Source organism: Pseudorca crassidens, chromosome 15 (genome assembly GCF_039906515.1).
Source record: "Pseudorca crassidens isolate mPseCra1 chromosome 15, mPseCra1.hap1, whole genome shotgun sequence".
Lineage (NCBI taxonomy): Eukaryota > Metazoa > Chordata > Mammalia > Artiodactyla > Delphinidae > Pseudorca > Pseudorca crassidens.
The window spans coordinates 76,271,326-76,283,758 of record NC_090310.1 but is presented as its reverse complement, the minus strand read 5'-3'; positions in this window follow the sequence as shown (position 1 = coordinate 76,283,758).

Genomic DNA, 12,433 nt, shown 5'->3' with positions numbered 1-12,433 from the left:
TTGGGACTTGGGTGCTTGGTACCATTTGGGGATTATTTGAGCTACATAACTGTCATCCATGTTATGAGTGAGACAGCCTGGGACCTAGGACCCTTTGCTGCAATGCTTGCACCTAGACAAACGTCTTCTTAAGCAACAAAATACACAGAAACTATAAGGGACTAAAAATAACTGTGTGCATGTGCAGTTGGGGCAAATTATGGACAACAAGATACAAAAAGACCAAAACAATACCCAACTGCCACTTCTGAAGAGCCAGGAGCAAAAACAGAGTGTTGGGAGCAAAAGCAGGGTACTGTGCATGCCCCCTGCACACAAGCCCACCTAGCCACCCTACCCGACCTCTGGACACACCTCTGCCCTCACCCCGTATAAGGAACTAGCTCGCCCCCCTCGGGGAGCGAGCAAAGGAACCCGTTACTAGTTTTTGCTCCCCACGCTGCTGCTGCAGCAGCGGCCCCAATAAAGCCTTGCCTGAATTTCTTGTCTGGCCTCTGGTCAATTTCTATTGATTGGGGAAGGCCAAGAACCCTGGTGGGTAATAAGAGTATATTACATCTTAAATCTATTAAGAAGTAGGAGGAGAAAACAGAGGAAATATATTCTTCTCAAGAGGCTGGTCAACATGTCTTAGCCACAACTGCATAAATCAAAAGAGACTCAATTGTTTTTGTTCCGAAGAGTGAGATATAAAGAGATGTAAGAAGGTTGGTGAACTGCAAGTGTAAAACACCAAAAATGACTTTATTTTATGAAAAAAGCAAAACCAAAAAGCTTGGCTCAGTGTAGTAGACAAGTGTCGATTTTGGCCCCAGCACACACACTTACACTATTTTTAGTAACAAAACATTCCCCATATATTTTCCAGGAGACCCCTGCCTACCCTGCAGTTGCAAGCCAAGAAAAATGGAAACATATGTCCACACAAAGATGTGCATATGAATGTTTACAGCAGCATTATTCATGACAGCCAAGAAGTGGAAACAATCCAAATACCCACCCAACGGGTGGATGGATTTAAGAAACAAAAAACTGTGCTGTATCCATACCACGTTCCTTTTTGTTGCTAAATAGTATTCCAAACTATTGGTACAAACCGTCCCCTAGGTGAATCTCACAAATATTACGCTAAGCAAAAGAATCCAGGCTTAAAAAGTCACAAGTGAATGATGCCATTTATATGACATTCTTGAAACAGAAACTAGAGGGATTGGGGGTCAGATCAGTGGCGGCTGACAGTTGGGGACAGAAGAGAGGTTGGCTGCAAAGCGGCCACACAAAGAAATTTTGAGGATTATGAAGCTGTTTTGTATCCTGATTGTCATGGTGGACGCACAGATCTATACAGGTCTTACAGTGCATAGACCTACGCACCCGTGAAAGGATTACTGTCCTGCAGGATCATTTTTAAAATAAAAAAAATTTTTTTTAAACTCACTTTGTTTAAATTGGGTTTTGGGACTCTGAAATGGATCTGCTGGATCAGAAGCTCTTTGGAAGATAATCCGATGGTATCGTTTTTTAAAAGTTGGATCATTAAAGCAAATATACATATTCAATTCTTGAGCGAATTGATTATTTTTTGGAGGGAATCAGGGAATAAAATGTAACAAATATAGTGTTGATTTTGATGGCATTCCAGCCAATTAGCACGGTTCACTTGAGTGTTTAGTTCAATTTGGGTGGCTAAAAATATTTACTTATATAACTAAATGTATATGTCATTTCAGAAAATATGCAAATGCAATTTTTTTAAAACGGAGGTGCCTGATTTCTATGGGTGGTCTTTCGTCATATCACTCTAAAATTTCCAAACCTTCTGCAGTATTTATGATTGTTCTGCTGTGTCTCTTAGATAAGAGACCATGGTGTCTTTGTAACCCAGATCCTATTCAATATAAACATTCAAGGGAGGAAGGAAGGAATGCAGTAGGACAGGAGTAGGTTCTGCTGCCTTTTTTTTAAAATGGAGTTTGAAAGATAAAATTTTTTTAAATGAAGATGATAAAGGGGGCACCGGCAAGGAGGAAAGGGAAAAATCAAAAGCTCTGCCGGTTCTTCAAGAAAACTCTATGTAAAGAGATATCTTTCTTCCTTATTAACTGAACTCTGATGTTATTTGAAGAAGTTGTATTCCCAGATAAAAAAAAATTTCCCAGGCTCTTTCGCATCCAATGTTCATGTGACATAGATCTAGCCAATGGTTACTCAACATAAGCTTCCAGGAAACTCCTTTAAAAGAGCTGATTCAGCAGGCAGGTGGTGCCCTTTCCCATTGCCTGCCATGTTAGCTGGAGCTCTGGCAGCCATCTTGAGAGCAGAAGGATGGAGCCAATATACAGATAAAGGAGTGGGAAGCCAGAAAATGCTTGGGTCCCTGGTGTTGCCATGGAGCCAATATTCTAGTCCCAGACTGCTGCTAGACTCATTTAACATGAGGGGAAATAAGCCTCTAAGTTATCCGAGGAGGGGTTTCGGGCGGGAGGGGGGGTGGTCTCTGTAACTTGTAGCCAAAGGAAGCCTCAAGAAACGTTATCCTGGGCTTCCCTGGTGGCACAGTGGTTGAGAGTCTGCTTGCCAATGCAGGGGATGCGGGTTCGTGCCCCGGTTCGGGAAGATCCCACATGCCGCGGAGCGGCTGGGCCCGTGAGCCATAGCCGCTGAGCCTGCGCGTCCCGAGCCTGTGCTCCGCGGCGGGAGAGGCCACAACAGTGAGAGGCCCGCATACCGCAAAAGAAAAAAAAAGAAAAGAAAAAAAAAGAAACGTTATCCCTATTTTTCAACTACCCATAATAAAACACTCCCTGATGTGACAGTGTATATATTTCTCTTTGCAGGTAGGCCCTTCCTTGAACTGAAAACACAGATATTTCTGCTACTTTTCCATTTGCATAGAAAATGTCAAATTATAATGTATCATTTTCATTTCCCCATCCTCACAAAACCTCCTTTGAAGTCAATAACAAGAAAGCTCATCTCAGGAGTAATTTCCTGATCATCAAATTTTTGAATATATATATTTTTAATTTGCTACCCCTGCTGGCATGCCAGCTGGTAAGTATGCTAATCCTTGGGGATTTTGCTGTCATTTTTCTAAGATGGATACAAGTCAGACTCCAGATAACCTTCAGTGGTATGCCTTTGTTAAGAAGCATCACAGAATCAGGAAATCAAAGAGCTGGATGGAAGTTCAAGAATAATTAGAGTTGAGATATTGCTTATGTAATAGGACAAAACAGACGTTGTCAGCAAAGGAATCTGTGGGCACTGCAAAGCTTTGCTCAGTCCTGTGAAAAATGACAGGTATTCCAGAACACATCCAGAAGAGTGAGTTTCCTGTCCCTCTACACGTCTGTCTCTGATCCAAACATCTCTGAGGTCCCCATATCCCAGTTATTCACAGTTTGGGTCAGGCATGGGTCTGAATTGCAAACAACAGAATCTACTCTATCTAGTGTAGGGGAGGCCACACTTCCTTCTACCCTCTTACATCCGATGGCTGAGCCTGAGAATTAAACTGACGTAAGACAGATTAACAAGAGAAAAGCATACAAATTTTATTTAATATTTTTATGTGCACATGGGAGTCTTCCAAAGGAAAATAAAGACCTGAAGAAGCTGTTAGGCCAAATCGCTCATAGACCTTTTGAAACAAAGAATGATGTATTGTGGGGATGTGAGAAGACAAAGTGGCTTGGGCTGGGGCAATATGTTGTGGGACAGTGACTAGAAAATATATGGGATGTTCCTGCAATCCCATTCCTGGACATATATCCAGACAAAACTATAATGCAAAAAGATACATGTACCCCAATGTTCATAGCAGCACTATTTACAATAGCCAAGACATGGAAGCAACCTAAATGTCCATTGACAGATGAATGGATAAAGAAGATGTGGTACATATATACAATGGAATATTACTCAGCCATAAAAAAGAATGAAATAATGCCATTTGCAGCTACATGGATGGACGTAGAGATTATCATACTAAGTGAGTCAGACAGAAAAAAATAAATATCATATGATATCACTTACATGTGGAATCTAAAATATGACACAAATGAACTTATCTGCAAAACAGAAACAGACTCACAGACATAGAGAACAGATTTGTGGTTGCCAAGAGGGAGGGGAGTGTGGGTGGGATGGAGTGGGAGTTTGGGATTAGCAGATGCAAACTATTATACAGAGAATGGATAAACAACAAGGTCCTGTTGTATAGCACGGCGAACTCTACTCAATATCCTGTAATAAACCATAATGGAAAAGAAGAATATGAAACAGAAATATATAAAACTGAATCACTCTGCTGTACACCAGAAACTAACACAACATTGTAAATCAGCTATACTTCAAGAAAGAAAGAAAGAAAATATATGGAAGAAAGTAGCAGAGGATACTGGTTATTTTAGTAGGTTTGTTTGTACAGATCCATTTTGGTGTCAACTCCCAGTCTCTGGTGATAAGATTGCTCTTCCCTTCCTGGTACAGGGAGGGCACCTTTCTCATGAGAAATTTTATGAACCCTTTTTAGGTAGAAATGGGACACCAGACAGCCTTTCCTGCATCTGCAGTTTCTTACGTGTCTTCATCTCAAAAGAATCAGAAGCCAAAGCGGCATATTTTGAGGGTGGCATGTTCTGAACCCCCTTTACTTGTTTAGGCCAAATAGGGATTTATTTAGTGGCTCCCAGAACCAGTAGGCCAGAGAATCAGACTTGGAGGTTATAACCAGGAACAAGGCAGGCTCATCACTGGTCCTGGACACAGACCCTGCGACTCCCACCGCTGACACTGAGTGCAGGGCACAAGGGGACAGCCCTCTGCCTCCCCGGCAGCTTCTGAAAGCCCCACAGATCTCCAGTCCCCTGCTCAGAATGAACCACAGGCTGCCAGATTCATGCCTCTCTCTCTGCTGCATTGAATCTTCTTTGTCTCCATCCGGTCAGTGGAATCCACGCCAAGTGTCTGCTCCCTTCCCGGGAGACTGGGAAGGTGGGTTTCTGGCTTTTCCTTTGAAGATGGGCAGACACATAAGTGCAGACATGCCCCTGAACATAGAGAGTTTACAGAAGGTTCTGGAAGACCACAAATTATGACAAATCTCCACTCCCCAGTTATTATCTCAGCCTAGGTATCCTATCCTTCCTCTTGACCACAGTTACATCACTTTTAAAGACCGGCAAAGGAGGGACGAAAAATGCAGTGTTAAATTCCCAACTCCCTGATGCAGAAATTGAGAGGGGGAAGCCAACACTTGAGAAAAGTCACAATATAAATTCCAGATGTTTTTCCAGGAAAAGGTGTTTTTGGCATGGACTTGCTATTTTAATGTAATGAAAACCATTCCATTTTAGAAGAGAAAGATTCTAGTTTCCCAGGGGCGGGGGTGTGTGTGTGTGTCTATGTGCATCAAAACATAATTCTCAAGACGATAAAAACATAATTCTCAGGAACTAGATGACGAGCATTGGTCAAATCTATTTAACTAATTAATGATGGAAATAATAGGACGGCCAAGCTGATTCAAAATAGGATATGAGCACAGGATCCTACACAGCCCAGGGAAAGGCAGGAATGCCACAGTACATTTGCTAAGTCAGAGATGACTACGTCACTGTTTCACTAACAATAAACCTATAACTTTGGGGTTATCTTTAGTACTATCGGAAAAGAAAACGATTTTACTTTACAATTTTTCTATGGGTTAACCTCTAACTTTCCAGGGCTGTCTGGGCCCCAACCGATATTAATAGGAAGTCAGACTCTCATTTCCTTAGAGAGTCAGACGTCCCTTCCATGGCCTTGATACACTGTCGTCTCCTCTGACACTGAAAGGTCTCACAATCATCTTTATACTTTACTTCCAAGTTTTGGATATTTTTTCTTAGCGCTTATGAAGTTTTCTCCTATATCTCAAAGATATTGGTTTGACTAGGGTTTCTCCCTTTGAACACATTCATCTATTCCACGAACATGTACTGGGCTTCCATTCTGTGTCAAGAACTCAGCTGACCATTGAGGAAACAAATTAGACACAAATTGAACTAAAAGAAGCAAGAACATGACTCTAACAAAGTATGTTAATTGGGTTGTTAGAAGTAACAAGTGCTGTGGGGTGGACGGGGAGGGAGCAATTGTGTCTCAAGTTTGGGGGGCAGAGGTAAGTTGGGCGAGTTCAACATTTCTTGAAGACCTACTAAGTGCCAGGAACATCCCAGGCTGCAAAAATCCCAAGATGGGTCAAGTAGAAATTGGCTGGCATGGGTTTCTGGTGCTACAGGCTGGCCAGCACCCCTGTTTCCTACTCTTCTGCCCCTGGAACCTCAGTTTTCCCTTGAGGATTCCATGCCCACTTTGTTACCATCTTGATGGGACAAACGATCAAGGTGCTCTGGCCAGAGGGTAGACATGGGGCTCAAGCTCAGACTTCTGGGAAATTTTATCTTGAGATGAGTAACACAAGAATGATGGCTTATCACCCCAAAACATAAGCCCTAAAGAGATTTCCCAGGAGTTCCTGGTCCCTGGACCCCATAGCTGACACTAGTCTTATCCTTCCAGAGCCTAGTCCCCCAGCCTTTCCTTTTATTCTCAGAGTCACACTACACCTTCCCATAGATTCCTGTTCCAAAGCCAGTTTCTGTTGCTTGCAACCAAAGATCCTGGCTGATGGTTATTGCCACCCATGGAATGTGCCACCCATGGAATGTGCCAAGGATGACATGTAGGTGGGTCTGCAGCAGATACAAGCCTGGCAGCCCTCTCAGCACTCTCCTTCCCAGTGTGTTCACAGTCCTTACCCTGGGGATGGAACCATGGCATGGCTCTTTCGAGAGATGGACAAATCCCAGCCAGGAGAATTCACCTTATCAGACACAAAGCCACATTTTTCAGCCCCTTCTGGGGACCAGGAACTATGCTAGGAAGAAAATGATGTAATCCCCGCCCCAGAAGAGCTTCTAGTAAATGATTCAGCTAAACTCCCAGGGGGGACCAGAGTCCATCAACATTAGCTCAAATGAGAAAATCCTCCAATCGTGTGCATTTCTCACAGGAAGGGAGGATCCATTTGGAAAGTAACTCTATCCTGTGGAGGTTTGTGGGAGACCCGGCTTCCTCTAGGTTTTCTCATGCCCAGGACCCTTACTTCACTGGGAAAAGGAACGTCCCTTCTTGTAAGGCAGGCATCAGAATTCCTATAAACATGGCAGGACTGAGTCCAGCTCTTGAGGTATCGGAAGGGTTAGTGTCATCAGTGTAGGAAAGACATAAGCCATGGGTCAGTGACTTCAAATGTGTTTTTCCAACACCAAAGGATGATTATCTTGGGGGAGGTCACTGTGCTTACCTTTATTTTGAGGCTGCTTCATGAAGCATTTGCAGCAATGAAGTGTATCATATTTCACACAAGAGACTGTGTCAAGAAAAATTGCTATTTGTCTTCTCAGTATTTTTTCATTCAACAGATATCTAAGGAGCTTCTGTCATGAGCAGGTATTGCTCGTGATGCTCAAAATACAGCATTGGATAAAATACACAGAAATCTCCGTCTCGGAAGGACAGGAGAATGCTTGTGGAGGGGGCGGAGTTTATGGCAACAGCTTGACTTTCATTTAGAAGACCCTACCTTCTCGGACACAACTGATATGATGTGAAGGTGTTACCAAACCAAACTTCGGTCTGCTCGCCCGTGCGCAGTAAAGCCAATCTGCTGACACCGGGCTGTGGTGAAGGAAAGTACAGCGTTTATTGCAGGGCACCCAGCAAGGAGTCTGGGGACAGCTAGTGCTCAAGACACCCAAACTCCCAAAAAGCATTTTTAAAGACAAGGTGAGGGAGGGGAGTCCCAGGGTAGGCGATCAGCTCGTGCACAATTCTCTGATTGATTGATGGTGAGGTAACAGGGCGGTGTCACAGGGGTTAACCTTAGGCACCAGTAGGTCTGGGGGCTACTGCTCCTGGTCATTAAGTAGTTAATTCCATTTTGGTGGGGGTTTTAGCATCTGTAAAACAACTCAGGAAATGTGCACCAGATATTATTATCTCCGTACTTCATAGAGGAGCTAAAACAGAAGATATGGGGGAGGGGTCTGTGCCGGGAAGCCTTCATAGCGTCCTGCTTGGTTACACAGGGAAAGGCACCGCAGTCTCAGGAGGTGATACCTACAATCCAGGCTATACCTAACAGGCACGTTGCCCTGGCAACGGGAATTCATTACCAGTGGACACGTGACCTAAGCTGATCCAATCAGAGCTCAGCTCAGGGCTTTTGTGAAAGCCACAGGAAGACCGGTGACCTTAGCCCATTGTTTGAAAACCTCAGTAGAATGGGGCCATTTTACACCCATCTGGTCCCCAAGAGTTAACCCAGCACCTATGCGTCCTGATGACCACTGCATTTGATGCCTGAATTTTGCTGGGCCTGATTTGGACCTAAGATGACCACGCAATTTACTGTCTAACCTAGGATTCGTGTGAGAGTGAAAGCCCTCTTCACTATTATGCCGGAACAGCAGGCATAAACGAGGACCAACTGAACAAACTGGGCTTAGACGCCACCACCCCCTACACATGACTGATATTCTTTCGTCACAAGAGGCAAGAAGTTACCTCTTCATAAAGGCACTCCATCTCTTGCAATGAATTTCCTCGGCTTAAGTTAGCTAGAGGGCAGTTCTGAGGCTTAGTGAAAGGTAAGATTGGAAGAGGCTGCTATTAATTATTAAGGAGGCAAACAGGCCCGCATGGGGACTTCCCCACTCAGACCAGGACATATGCTCACCCTCAGTACCGAGCATCTGAGTGCCGGGCCCCGAGCTCGGCATGAAGGATTCCAGGATGAAAAAGACAGGAAGGCACAGGTGCCTTCCTAGAGGCGCTCAGTGTGTTAGTAAGAGACATAAACACCTAAAACCACGATGGCAGCAGCAGATGCTGCAGGAGGGACCACAGGTGAAACCTATCTGCTCAGCTGCCCCTTTGAATTGTGATCACGTTTTCCGTGTTTGCTTTTGTTCAGTAAAACCTGGCGATGACGGATTGCTGAGCACAGCTGACTGGACCTCCTCCCTTCCTCTGGCATTTCCTGAAAAATTCCAGCACTTCAAGTAAAAATGGCGGGCCATCTGTGGTTTAATATCTGAGCTCCTTTCTGTCCCTCTACGATGAGAATTTCAGCCCAGAAGGCTTAGAGATGGAAACCCTCATCTTAGGGTCAAGAAGATGGCGGGGATGGAACCAAGAGAAGGCTCAGCCTCCCTCTCCACCCCTTCCACTGAAGGCTCCCGAGGGTGGGGGAGGTGGGGGGGGGGGTCGAGGGGATGGAGCAGAGGTCAGGGGGAGGGGGTTCGGGCAATACCCACTCTTGATAAGACCTGTTCTTGATGTGCAGTGTATCACCAGGGTGCATTCTCAACCATTTGCATTTCAAAATTAAAACATAAGCATCGTTTGGCAAAAAGGAGAAAAACACCATTTCTCTGCCCGGGAACACCTGCCAGTCTTGGGAGGGGGAGGGCCCTGGGCACTGGAGTCCAGTGGGGTGGTGTTGGCAATATTCCTTTGTCTTCTGTATTTGGAAGAATACAGACCATTGCGTTGAATGGCCACACGTGCCGTGGTCAGCACACCAAACTGGCATCTCTTCCGTAACACGCCATGAGGGAAAGCAGAGATATGATTTCTCTTCTTCCTGAGCTGTACAAGCCATGTGTCAAGTTAATGAGTGGATCTGATGAAGTGTAAGACAGCTTGTCAGCCAACAGTTAAGTGGCCTTGTTTCCTTTCCCTGGGATAATATTGGATTTCAAACTGATAACATCAACAAGAGAAAGGCACAGAGCTAACAGCTAATTTCTGAAGAACATATGTTTCTGCTCAATTTTTGCACCTTTATTGCTCCATGTGACACTGTAATACTTTCTGCTACATAACAGCCTGATTCCCCTCATCTGTCTTCCATCTAATTCAAGTCAAAACCAGGAAAGAGAGCCAATTCCTGGCCTATTTGTAACAATTCCACAAATTATTGTCGCTGATTCCCCTGTGCTACAATGTTTTTCAGGAACCAATAGCTGAAAAAAAAAACTGATAAAGTTGAAGGAGATCTCATTTTCTTTTCTATATTGTTTTATTAAAAAATGAAAACGTGGGATCTAACAAAATGATACAAATGAACTTATTTACCAAACAGAAACAGATTCACAGACATAGAAAACAAATTTATGGTTACCAAATGGGAAAGGAGGTAGGGGAGGGATAAATTAGGAGTTTGGGATTAGCAGATACACACTACTATGTACAAAATAGATAAACAACAGGGTCCTACTATATAGCGCAGGGAACTATATTCAATATCATGTAATAAATTACAATGGAAAGGAATCTGAGAAAGAATATACAAGTGAATCACTTTGCTGTACACCAGGAACTAACACAACATTGTAAATCAACTACACTTCAATTAAAAAAAAAAAGATAAAATATGAAAATGGCAACATGAGCCCCGTGATGAGACAAGTTTCATCTGCATAGATAATTGTTATTTTTATAAAGAAACCACGAAGCAGGACGATATGTCTACTTTTAATTCCACAAACACAAAATTACTTCTTTGGAAATCTGTATCCTTCTTGATAAACTTGATAAGCTGTCCCAGCTCAAAATTCAAGTTGCTCAGACCAACACATTCATAGCCATCCTGGAGACCTGTGTCAGGGTTTTATTTTTCTCATTCAATCCATTTTACAAAAACATTTCTGTTTTACAACCACTTTAACCATACTGCAACCACTTCTGTCACCTCCCACCCCACGTGGACTCCTGCTCCTACCTTGGTCAAAGCCACTATTAAAAACTGTCTCCTCCCGAATCTCCCAGGGTCTGTCCTTGCCCCCTGCCCCATCCCTTCCCCCAGGCTACTCTTAACACATTGAGCAGAGTGATCCTTTAACTACAAGTCAAATCACTCACTCTGTCACAGGCAGGCTTCTAGGATGGCCCCAAGATTCCTGCTCCCTGGTGTATAATCCCTTCCCCTAGAGCCTGGGCAGAAACTGCAATTTCACCACCTCCCCCCCTTGATTAGGTGACACCTTGATTAGGTGACTAATCAGTCAACTTTAAACGAGTCAGAATGCAGGGTATATGGGTGGGCCTGACCTAATCAGGTGAGTCCTTGAAGGGAACTAGATCTTCCTGAAGGAGCCATGGAGGCAGCCACATGGCACACACCTGAGAGGGACCTCTAGGAGCTGAGAATAGTGTCTAGCTGGCAGCTCACAAGACAACAGGGACCTCAGTCCTTCAGCCACAAGGAAATTAATTCTGTCAACAATCTGAGGGGGTTTGGAAGTGGATCTTTTCCTAATGCAGCCTCTGGATGGGAACTCATCCAGCTAATATCATGATTTCAGCCTGTGAGTCCTTGAGCAGAGGGCCCAGCTAAAACATACACGACTCCTGGCCCCCAGAAACTATGAGATAATGGATTTGTGTTGGTTTAAGCCAGTAAGTTTGTGGTCATTTGTTACAGAGTCATAGAAAATGAAAACCCTCTCCTCAAAAGCCTCCAAAATACTCCCAACTCACTCAGATATAACCTAGATCTTCCCAATGGCCTACAGGGTCCCATGTGGTCTGGTTTCCCCACCTCTCTGGCCTTTTCTGTCCACCTGTCTCCTTCCTTCACTCTGCTGTGGCCACACTGTTCACGCGTTGCTACTCAAACATGCCGGGCATGCTCCTGCCTCAGGACCTTTGCACTTGCTATTCCCTCTGCCTGGAATACACTCTCTCCCCACATATTAGCCTGTGTCCCTCCATCACTGCTTTCAGGTCTCTGCTCCATGTCAATGTCCTCTGAGGAGCCCACTTGCATCCCAACCTCACCATCCCCTGCCTCACTTTCCTTCTTAGCACCTGCCACCTCCTGGTTCACTCCAGATACATTTTATCTTGTTATTGATTGTCCCTGACCAGAGGTGAGCCCTATAGTGTCAGGAGCTTCACTGATTCCCTGCTTTACACCTGGAGCCCAGGACAGTGCCTGACACATAACTGACACTCAAAAACTTTTTGAATGAATAAATGAGGGATCCAGGGTTTTGTTGGGAAACACAGGCAAAACAGAGCAGTCATGGGAGCCCCAAATGCCAAGTGAAATGAGCCACATGAACTTTAAAGTGTCCATAAAAAGAAAAGCCAAAACCACAGAGTTCTATGAAACCTTTTTTTCTTTTTAAGTACCTCCCAATCTTTACGTTTTTTGGAAGAAACCAAGTACACTTTCAACAGCCTTGACTGTTTGTCTGGGGTTTGGTTTTGTTTTGTTTTTTGTTTTTTGTGGTACGCGGGCCTCTCACTGTTGTGGCCTCTCCCGTTGCGGAGCACAGGCTCCGGACGCACAGGCTCAGCGGCCACGGCTCAC